This window comes from Salvia splendens, chromosome 11 (assembly GCF_004379255.2).
Source record: "Salvia splendens isolate huo1 chromosome 11, SspV2, whole genome shotgun sequence".
NCBI lineage: Eukaryota > Viridiplantae > Streptophyta > Magnoliopsida > Lamiales > Lamiaceae > Salvia > Salvia splendens.
The window spans coordinates 13,494,518-13,504,513 of NC_056042.1; the positions used below are offsets into that span (position 1 = coordinate 13,494,518).

Consider the following 9,996-nt stretch of genomic DNA (forward strand, 5'->3'; position numbering starts at 1 on the left):
TGTTGATCGGGGCAGATCTGGTGAAATTGAAAGTTATGGAGTGGATGTTGTAGATTGTTGGGTTCGGAATGCTTAGATCCGGAGTGGATTAAACATCCGACGACTGGATCTAAAACAGAGGATTCGTGATTGATGCCTAGATTTCGTGTGTTCATTTCATTCCGTCTAGTATATGTAGATCTGTTTAATTTCTGGCTAATTGCAAATTTCCGACGTCCGAATTTTTATATCTTGTTTGAATCTGGGTATGTGCTCTGTTTTCTTCATGTTCGCGTTTGAATCAGCTGATGAGATGCATGTCAGAGTTAGTTAAATTCTTAGTTTGTTATTTACAGCTTTTATTCCGTACTTGCTGACTCTGGACGATGGTCCCCGCTGTTTACTCACTTTCTGTCTAGCTATATTAGGAAGTTATTTGCTCGGTCTAAGAAGTTAGTTTAATATTTCGTAGTTATGAGGATGTTCGATGTCAGCATGATGTTTACAGTTTCCTAGGTCTAGTATTTGATTTCCTGCCTAGGTTTAGTAGTAATTAAACCTCAACCCAAAATTGCGTGGCAGCAGCCATTCACCATTTCCAAGGTGTTCTAAATGCTTTCTTACGTGTCCATCTTCGTGGGATCGATCCCTGCTTCCCTGTACTAATTCATAGTATAGCGGGTTGAGGGTTTTGAACGCGGAATCAGTGTATCCAACGACTGAGATTTCTGATATCCTCTGAGTTCCTAGACCTCGTGATCTAGCGGATTCTATGGATCTGAGAAACTTGACCTAGCATTAAAAGCACACACGTTTCCAAAGCGAGTTTTCACTGGACCTGGCGAAACTTTCTACACACCTAGCTTAAACAAATGTGTTAGACCCCGTAAATGCATAATTTCAACCCCTTAATCAATGCATGAAATTAGCCTTATCAGTGTTCAATCCCTACTGGTAAATGACACATCTTTCCGAAAACGATGTAGTAAGGGGACATTCCTATCAGCGTTTTGTAGGCTGTCCTGTAAGCCCACAGAGCATCCTCCAACCTTGCACTACAGTCCTTCCTATAAGGGTTGACTGTTTTTTCTAGGATGTTCTTTATCTCTATGTTTGCGATCTCAGCTTGACCATTGCTTTGCGGGTGGTAGGGGCTAGACAGTCTGTGATGAACTCCATACCTCTTCATCAATGCTTCGATGGTGAGGGACAAATTTTTCATTATTATTTTCCTCCGTGAGTTTTTCAGCTCTCTTCCGTGAGAATGTTTCTGTCTTCTTTATTCGAGTCCTAATATTTTGATAAGATCAGCCTACCCTGATATCGAGATACAGTTCGGGAACCAATCAGAAGATCCATGGTCTGGTATTGAAGATCATCACGTGGAGAAGGCGTAAGCTATTGATAGAGCAGGTTTGTGTGCAGGTGTCGTGTCAAGCCAAGGATGGATCCTACTGATAAGGATGAAAATCCCAGCTATGCCTGAACCTGGTATCAATAATTCCTCAACCCACTTTTACTGACTAGTATAGTGGATGTAAGGGTCGAATCTCACAGAGATGAATGCGCTTTGGAAATTGTGGTGATATTCTGGAATGGTTGGTTAGCTACCACGCTTGGGTTGAGATTCTACCTAGACAAGAATTAAAGATGGTACTCTACTGAGTAGGAGGTGTGAAAGATGATTAACAAGCAGTTGTGTACGTGAGATTGAGGGAACATTATGTTTCAGAAAATATCTGGAGGGTACGGGTTACTATAAAAAGCTAAACGGAATATCAGAGAATAAGTGGTAGTTAGGTGACTAGGCTGACATATCTGTAGGGTACCAGCAGAAAAAGTAGAGAAAAGTAAAGGACAAAAGCAAAAAGTAACTAAAAAGTAAAAGTGGTCCCAAATTTGGATGTGGACATTGTCTTCTCCAACGAGTATGAACACAAATCAAACAAATCAGATTCCATGACCGAGAATTTCAGGTTAACAAACTTCACAAAAATAGATTTGCAATCTAAACTCCAAATCAAAAGATGAATCTAACGAAACTGAAATTAAGCTTACTGGGTGACATGCAAGGTGGCAGAAATCACGTAAACTAGGCTTCCACACTTAACCATTTCAGATCTAAAATCTAACAGCTATCTAAACTCATGAACTCAGATCTATCAATTCGGAAATGAAAACATGCTCGCAACACTTGAAAATTACCGTAACAACTAGATCTAAGCTATCTAGGCAGAAAGAAACAGAATCAAACAGGAACCGATGCACAAAAACGACTTCATATCATAAAAATGTTTGGATCACAACTAAGACTTCAAAGTAAGCAAATATTGAAAATGTAACCGATCCAACGTAAGAAAACAAAGTGCGATTAACTAAGAAAGTAAATAAAGATTGTTTTGCCACTCCGGGAGATGGAACTGCTGACACTACACAACTCGCTGACTGGAATGAGAAAATGGGAACTCCGACGAACTGATGAAACTCTCAGGTTACCATGGCTGTGGCGAGGAATGAGAATATGAAAGACTAGGCTGAAGGAACTGATCTACCGAGAGAGAATACTCTAACTAAGTGTGAATGGCGATCTCCTTTTTTCTCTCCAAGTGGCTTCATTTTATAGGGAGGCCTGCCCTTGATTTTTAGGGTAGACTCTCTTCGTGAAATGACTCTTTTACCCTTGTTTGTGGTTGATCCTTCCCATCAATCCTTCTTCTCCATCTCGAGCCTTTTTTGGCATGCATCCTGATCAGTATTGAACCCTTCTGGCGCTCTTTTCACCTGAGTTATCCGATACCTTTCCTTCTGACTGGAACCTTTTCCCTGCACACTTTAGCAACTGTTTTGCAGATATATTCCAATTATGCACGTTATACTGACCAGTAATCAAGGCCTAGAATACGAATTATCAGCAATCGATGATTCTTTGGAGAATCAAATCGGTAACTCTAAACCGTAGTATTCATGTTTAGGATTTACTTTCTTTGATCATGAATTATTTGTGTTCTAGCATGCAATTATATGTTTAACATGTAAATTGATTAATTGCATAATCGGTCAAATATATCCTTATCTGATTTATTTGTTTTGTACAAGTCTTCCGCTGTGCAAGGGGCACCAAACCCCAATAGTGGGGGGGCGAGGAAGTCAGTGTAGTCAGTTTTTGAAGCATGCATGTTTAGATATGAACTGGTTTAGATAAATAAAGGAAAGATTCTCTTAGTAAGAGTGATTGAAGAGATGATACATGTTGATTTGTGAGATTCTCTCCTTCAATAAATCGAAATCTGTTTGGATGAAGTAAGAACGATAGAAATGCTTTAATCTAGATCTTCTGTGAAGCCCTCTAAAATGTGAGTTGAAGGCCTAGAGTAAAACACTTTCTACTGTTAGATAAATAAGAGTGCATACCATTGATGCTATGAGAAATGTGACTGAAGGCAGTAAGGACTAATGGCACTAGGAATAACCAGTTGAGCCAAATTCTTTCGAATCGTATCCAGCCTCATTGTAAGGGCACCCTCTAATTTGCACACTTGAAACCTAAACACTTAACCTCTCCTATGTAAGCCAATGTTTTACCTACATGTGAACAGATGGATAGGGATGAGGCAACTCACCAAATTGGGGTAGAAAGAATAGGCTGATCTGATAAAAAAAAGTGAGGAGAATATGTAACCATAAAAAAAATAGAGAGAATGAATGAGCTTTTAAGCAAAAAGGGAAGGTTCCTTGCAAACTTAACCCACAAAAAGAGAGACCTTAAGAAAAAGGGGGCAGAAATCATATAACCTGATCCTTAAAAAAGAGAGAGATAAAGAATGTATAGAGCTAGAATGTCTAAGACAGAAAAGAAAAAAAATATATGATCATCCTTTGGGAAATAGTCGGAATAAACAGGGAGGTTGTCCTGGTTTTATCTCTAGTTCACATGTTCACATAAGTTGAGTTTATTATCTGTTATAAACTTAGAACCCTTAGGACTCTTACCTAATCTCACATAACACCCTATTAGCCCCATTACAACCTGATCAAAGACCTTAAGAACTGTCTTAAGTTGGTGATTCTCGCAACATCAATGATATGGCACAATGAATGAGTGAATAGGTCCTAATATTTATGGTGAGGAATGAGCGACTGAGTAAATCCAACAGTTGGAAAGGATAGAAGCTATCTTGACAAACGAACAAACATGATTAGGTAGACAGATGGAGGGAAAGAAATCTGAGACTGTAAACGATTGGATTGACCTTAAGCTTGTGGGGATGATTGCCAAACAACATAAACCAGTTTTGTCTTTTATTTCTTCATGACAATGTGTTTAGTTTACTTATGTGTTTTTCCTTTCTAGGTCTTTTACTTTTCCTCTTATTTTATAATGCTTTTGAATAAGAACCATGATTGAAACTTGCCTCTTTTCTTTGTCTTTACTTTCATACTTGAGGATAAGTATGGGTTAAGTGTGAGCAGTTTGATAATGCTCATTTCATGCATGTGTTCCATGATAAAACTGCACCAAATTCTACTATCTAACGTGCGAATATGAGCCAGGTGTGTGTGAAAGTCTGCCATATTCAAAGGATGAACAGATCAACTAGGCGGACAGACGAATCGAGGAAAAGGAGTGAAACTGTTGCGTGAACGGATCAAGTCAGATCAACCGGAGTCAGCAGGAGTTCCCGCATGGAAGATGGAGCTAAAAACCTCTACCAAAAGCCAAAGGCATGAATGACATTTCAAGAGGACGGTACCCTAAGGATCAGATGCTTACGTCTCTCTATAAATAGCAAGCCAAGCGCGAGTAGAAGGGGGGGCGCAGATAGAGAGAAACACATTCCTGATTTCAGCTCTCTTCAAGGGCTGAAATGGGAGCTCCCATCCTCAACACTCCTGAATTCTGTCATTCACACACTTGGTCTTAGTTTAGTTTAGCAGTGTGGTGGTGTTAATTTTATCAGCTCTATCTTTTGGTTCTGTAATTCCGCTTAGAGAATAAGCGATGAAACAATTTCTACTCTTAGTTCTGTTTACTTCTAGTTTATGCTTGACGTTCAGACTTGGATATGTTGATTCAGTGATTTCAGTTTATTGATCAATGTTTTGTGGAAGTTTGTTATTATGCATGAATTCTCTGATCTACTTTTGATTTCCTATTTACGATGCATATCTTAGCTCTAGTATTTTGTTGCGGTTTAATTTGGTTAGATCTGAGTCTTTGATTTATGTTTTGTCTAGTTGCGAAGAAAATTATGGATGAAGTGCTGTAAGATGTTTAGATCTGATAGATGAGTTGGTATTTCTGCATGATTATGTGTTAGTTTCTTATTCACGTGAGTGTAGTTTACTTCTTGGGGGCAGATTTAAATTTACAAATTGTTATGATAAGATTTGTAGTTTTAGAATGTTCAGATCTGATTATGCTGTGTTTTATGTTGATTCTGTGAATAAGATGAAGTTGTTAGAAAAGTTTTACTTTATAGTACGGTTTGCAGGAGACTGACAATCATCCACTTTATTCTGTTTGTCCATTTCAGGTAATTACGTAATGAGTTGATCAAGTAGATTTTATTTCATTTAAGCAAGTGGATCAGTTTAGTCTCTCAAGTAAAGTAGTTTAACTTAACCCACCCCTAGAAAGCGTGGCCGAAACCATTCCTATTCATGTCCGCAACCAATGTAAAACACATCATCTCTGTGGGATCGATCCTTACTTTCCTATACTAGTTAATAGTATTGTGGGTTAAGGTTTTGAAATCATTTTTGAGCTCTCACTCAAGTCGGATATAATTCAAGTTGACCAGTATGATTTTCCACTAGATCCACACGCCGGCATTTTGCAGGTAGAAGACATGCATTTGGCCAGCTGGATCAGTTTGATGATTTAACTTGAGTAATCCAAAACGTCAGTAGACAAAGAGAAGAGAGCAGACCACAACACAAAGAAAGCAAACTTTCAGAACACAAGAAATTCATAATAGCCCATATATATTTGATGGGCTTGTGAATTCCATGAAACCATTCTTGGTTACTATTTCTCTTTTATAGAGACATCCTTTAATGTTTTATGTTTCACTTTCGATGTGGGACAAAATACGTTGAAATATTTTCTTTTATAACTACATGTTTAGATCATTCATTTATCTTTTTTCAATGTGGGATACAAAACTTTCTTTTGTCTTCTACTTTTCTTCATTTTTTGTATAATACATATAAACAAAATTATTATTTGAATATATTCTTGACTGATAAAAATAAATAATTATTGAGAAATATGATTTGTATATAGAAAAATAATTATTTGTATAATAGTTATCATTAGATTTATACATATTATAATTATTCTTTTAATGTGTATAATAGTATTTATTAGTTTACATATGTAGGGTTACCCACTCGTCATCCTTCTCGTTTGCCTTCTTTGCTTTTCCTTTTTCTATTAGTGGCGCCCACAACCCCTGATGCTTCAGCAAAGATCACATCAAGACCCACTTCACAATCATATTCTGCCTGTCTGACGATGTTATCATCAAAGTTGCTGACAGGAAACTGCGGCTGCCCTTCTGAAGCAACGTCTGTCCCGATTACACATGTTGATGTTAAAGTAGAAGATCGGCAACAAGCAACTAGTTCAGCCACAGAAAGTCTAGCATCGGGATTATCTGCTACGGATCAGAAGAAGTTGAACTCAAAAGGAGGTTCGAAAGGTTCACAGCCCGAAGACATTTGCAGATATTATAAAGAAGTAGGGCACTGGTATTATGATTGCACGAAGAAGAAAAAGAAAAAGGGCAAGAAATAGGATGCCAGTGGTTCAACAACTATGGTAGAAACTGATGACACAAATTCTGAAGAAAGCCTGGTGCTGGTTGCAGATGAACAACCACACTGTAATGATGTGTTGATTCTTGACTCAGGAGCACCGTATGTAATAGCCTAGACTTAGATTCTCGAGAATTATGAAATAAAATACTAGAATCTTATATAAAGAATGAATGAGTATGTTTATTCCTTGAATAAAAGTATTAATACAAATTCCAAAATTTCAAAACTAATAAATTACTATTTCTAGAAAGAAACATGCACCAACTATCATCGAATTTTCGTACAATTGGGAAACAAGTTTAAGTCTAGCCACATGGTTGAGTTCCTAGCAACTATGTCGATCTTCATCAAATAGGCCACCTCGGCCCAGATTTCAGAAAGCCCGAATGGGCGAGGCATCAAGGGAGCACCTTCTCCGCGGCTAGCCGCTTGACGCTGCCAATGCCTAGCCAGAAACGGACCGGAACACACATTAGTTTGGGAGTTTGGATGCATGAACAAGAGACAACTAATACCATGTTTTAGAAAAGGGAAGGAGAACAATACCTTTCAGAAATATGAGGAAGAGCTGGGCCGAGAAGGGCAAGATCAGCTAACAAATTCCTCCCCTCCAACTGCTGCACTGTAAGGCTACAGATGGCAGCCCGTACCACGTCCGTTAGACCTGCTATGGTCAAGGAAAACAGCCACAAAGTGCCATCTCCTGAGTGCACCTGCAACAAGGGACGAGAATTCATAAATGAGTTTAGTACTAGACTACACAATAGGCCAAAAGCAGTTAACGGGTGTGGAGCATTGCATGGACTCAGCAACTCCACTAAAACCACGAGTACACCAGCCCCAAGATTAGTTAGGAAGGAACAAGGACTCAAAGTACACGCTCTGCAAAGCTGCAGGAAGAGTAACAAACCGCACAACCTGTGAAATCCTTTTCCAACCAAGTACATCAGATATTGTGCAGCTTTCAGTTACACAATAGTCTATAAAAGAGTATAACCCCAGCCCTTACCTCCTCCACAACCATTTGTTGAAATTCTGGCAAGATAAAGAGTGAGAGGAGCAGAGACCAGGGCAGGAACCGAGAGCCAAAGTCTAAGGGACGTGTTACAACCCAACCACAAACCTCTCAGGTAATCCATCCAACACCAAGATCTAAAGCTCATATCACTCATAGCATCAGTTATACATCACAAGCATGTTAAGACTCCATCGTTCCAGGAACTTAAGCATGATAGAGCTCATGTTTACCTAAGAACCTAGAACCACTTTTGTAGGAGCTTTACTGCCAAGGAAACTCGGTTTAGCTACTGCCCTAAGCCCTTATTTAGCGATCTTTTGCAGCACATGTTTAGAACAAGGATAGCCATAAGCAACCTCTTGAACCCAACTACTATCTAAACATCGTTTCAGATATGCATAAATGGTAAACTAGACAGTGAAGGGGTTAAAAGGGTGACTTAGCTTAGGGAAGGTTGTCCGACGATGGATGATGGAAGCCGAGCGACGCCGCGAGGCTAGATCGACGGCGAGCACGCCGGCGGAGGTAGCCGCGGGCAGAACCGTTGCTCGAACGGAGAATCGGAGCTGGCTGGCGGTCGTCGGCGAGATATCCACAGCGTGGCAAGTCGGCGGAACTGGCTGGCGGCAGATGGCGATGCACACCACTGCAAAGCAGCCGAGAGGGGGGGAAATCACAGAGGCGACACCTCCACCTCCACCTCCGTTCCGACGATGACTCGAACCAGACGAGCTCCAGTGATGGCGACAAAAACAAGCGAAGCAAGCCATTTCCGGCGCTTATTCAGAGAGGAAGAGAATTAGGGTTTGCTAAAGTTTGGAAATGAGAAAGGGGGCAGAGAGGTGTCGACGGTTGGGGTAATAGGCAAGGTTTTGGGCCTTTGCAAATTTAAAAAAAAAACCTTTGGACCTCACTAGAATAGAAAAAAGAGAGGAAGAAGAGAATGGTTTTGGGCCAGAAATGGTTAAGTTAAATTGGGCCATAGCAAAGAGGGCTGGGCCGATTTAATTAAGAAATAATTAATTCTTAGCTGGGCCTGGGAATTTAATTATTAGGACCATTAATTTGGTTGAAGTCATTACCTTAGATGATTTCAAAATTATAATGACATTAATTTCTTTAGCCACGAAAGAAAGGAAAATCGTTATGCCGTGTGAAATAGTATTTAATAAATAATTGAATCGGACCTTTATTGGTCACAGAAAGTATTTTAAAATACTTAAGATAATTCGGGAATTTATCGTACTCGAACAGTTTGGCCAGTTCCCGAATAAATTAAATCGTCGATTTAATTAAAGTATTCAGATTTCTAAACTTAGAAAAAAGAAAAAAAAATAAAGAGCACACGCTTAGGCATGCATTCATGCAAGATGAATAATTACTTAAAGCCTAATTTAAGTATATTAATTTTTGTAAAGGAACGTAGTCGCACGACGCGTAATCTCAGGACAGGGAAAACACTCGTTTGAAAGAGTTTAAGCAAGCGAGGTGGGCTGCTCTTTTTTCTTTTAAAGCGTGTTTTATGTGAAAACATGATTTACTTTGAATGAGTTGTCCTGCCATGTTTTGTTTATGATTACCTATCTGTTGACTATGCCAAACCAGTTTAATCTAATTCGGGTCCCAGTAGGGCCGCAAACTCTACTCGGACTAGTGTACACATAGGGACCATGTGCTAGCGCCAGGTTGGCCGGTCCAGTGACTGTTGGAATGTAGCCACATTCCCGGTTCACACAGATCCGATATGGTATATCATCAAAAGTTTAAATGACTGCAGTCTTTTGTCAGAAAGAAATAACAGTTTTAGAGACCGGGACTTGTTTTCAGAAAAACCCCGCGTTCACTCAGCTTGGCTGACAACTAAAAGAGAAATGTTTTTGGCATGAGCCCACTGAGTGCATCAAGTACTCATCCCTGCATATTGTTTTCCTTAATGTGTAGGTTGATCGTTGTCAAAGCAGAGGAGGTATTGGGACAGAAGATTGAATAAGTAGATAGATAGCTGATGTAGTATGTCTTCATACATATTACATTCGTCGTGGTACTCTTCCATGGCGCAAATTTAGAACTTGTTCTAGTAAAGACAATTGTCCCATAACTACTCTGATTCAGTATGATTTGTACCCTCAACACATTTCAGACAATGTTTCCCTTGAACTAAGCATCTTATGATGAAT

General features: G+C 39.4%; 1 long non-coding RNA gene across 1 annotated transcript; it reads right to left on the bottom strand.

Moving 5' to 3' along the window:
• Window positions 1-6,961: 6,961 nt before the first annotated feature.
• Window positions 6,962-8,690, bottom strand: LOC121755924. Its single transcript, XR_006040881.1, has 2 exons — window positions 7,348-8,690; window positions 6,962-7,246 (listed from the first exon to the last, which is right to left on the bottom strand). It is a non-coding gene; the product is annotated as an uncharacterized LOC121755924 (long non-coding RNA).
• Between the last annotated feature and the right edge of the window lie 1,306 nt (window positions 8,691-9,996).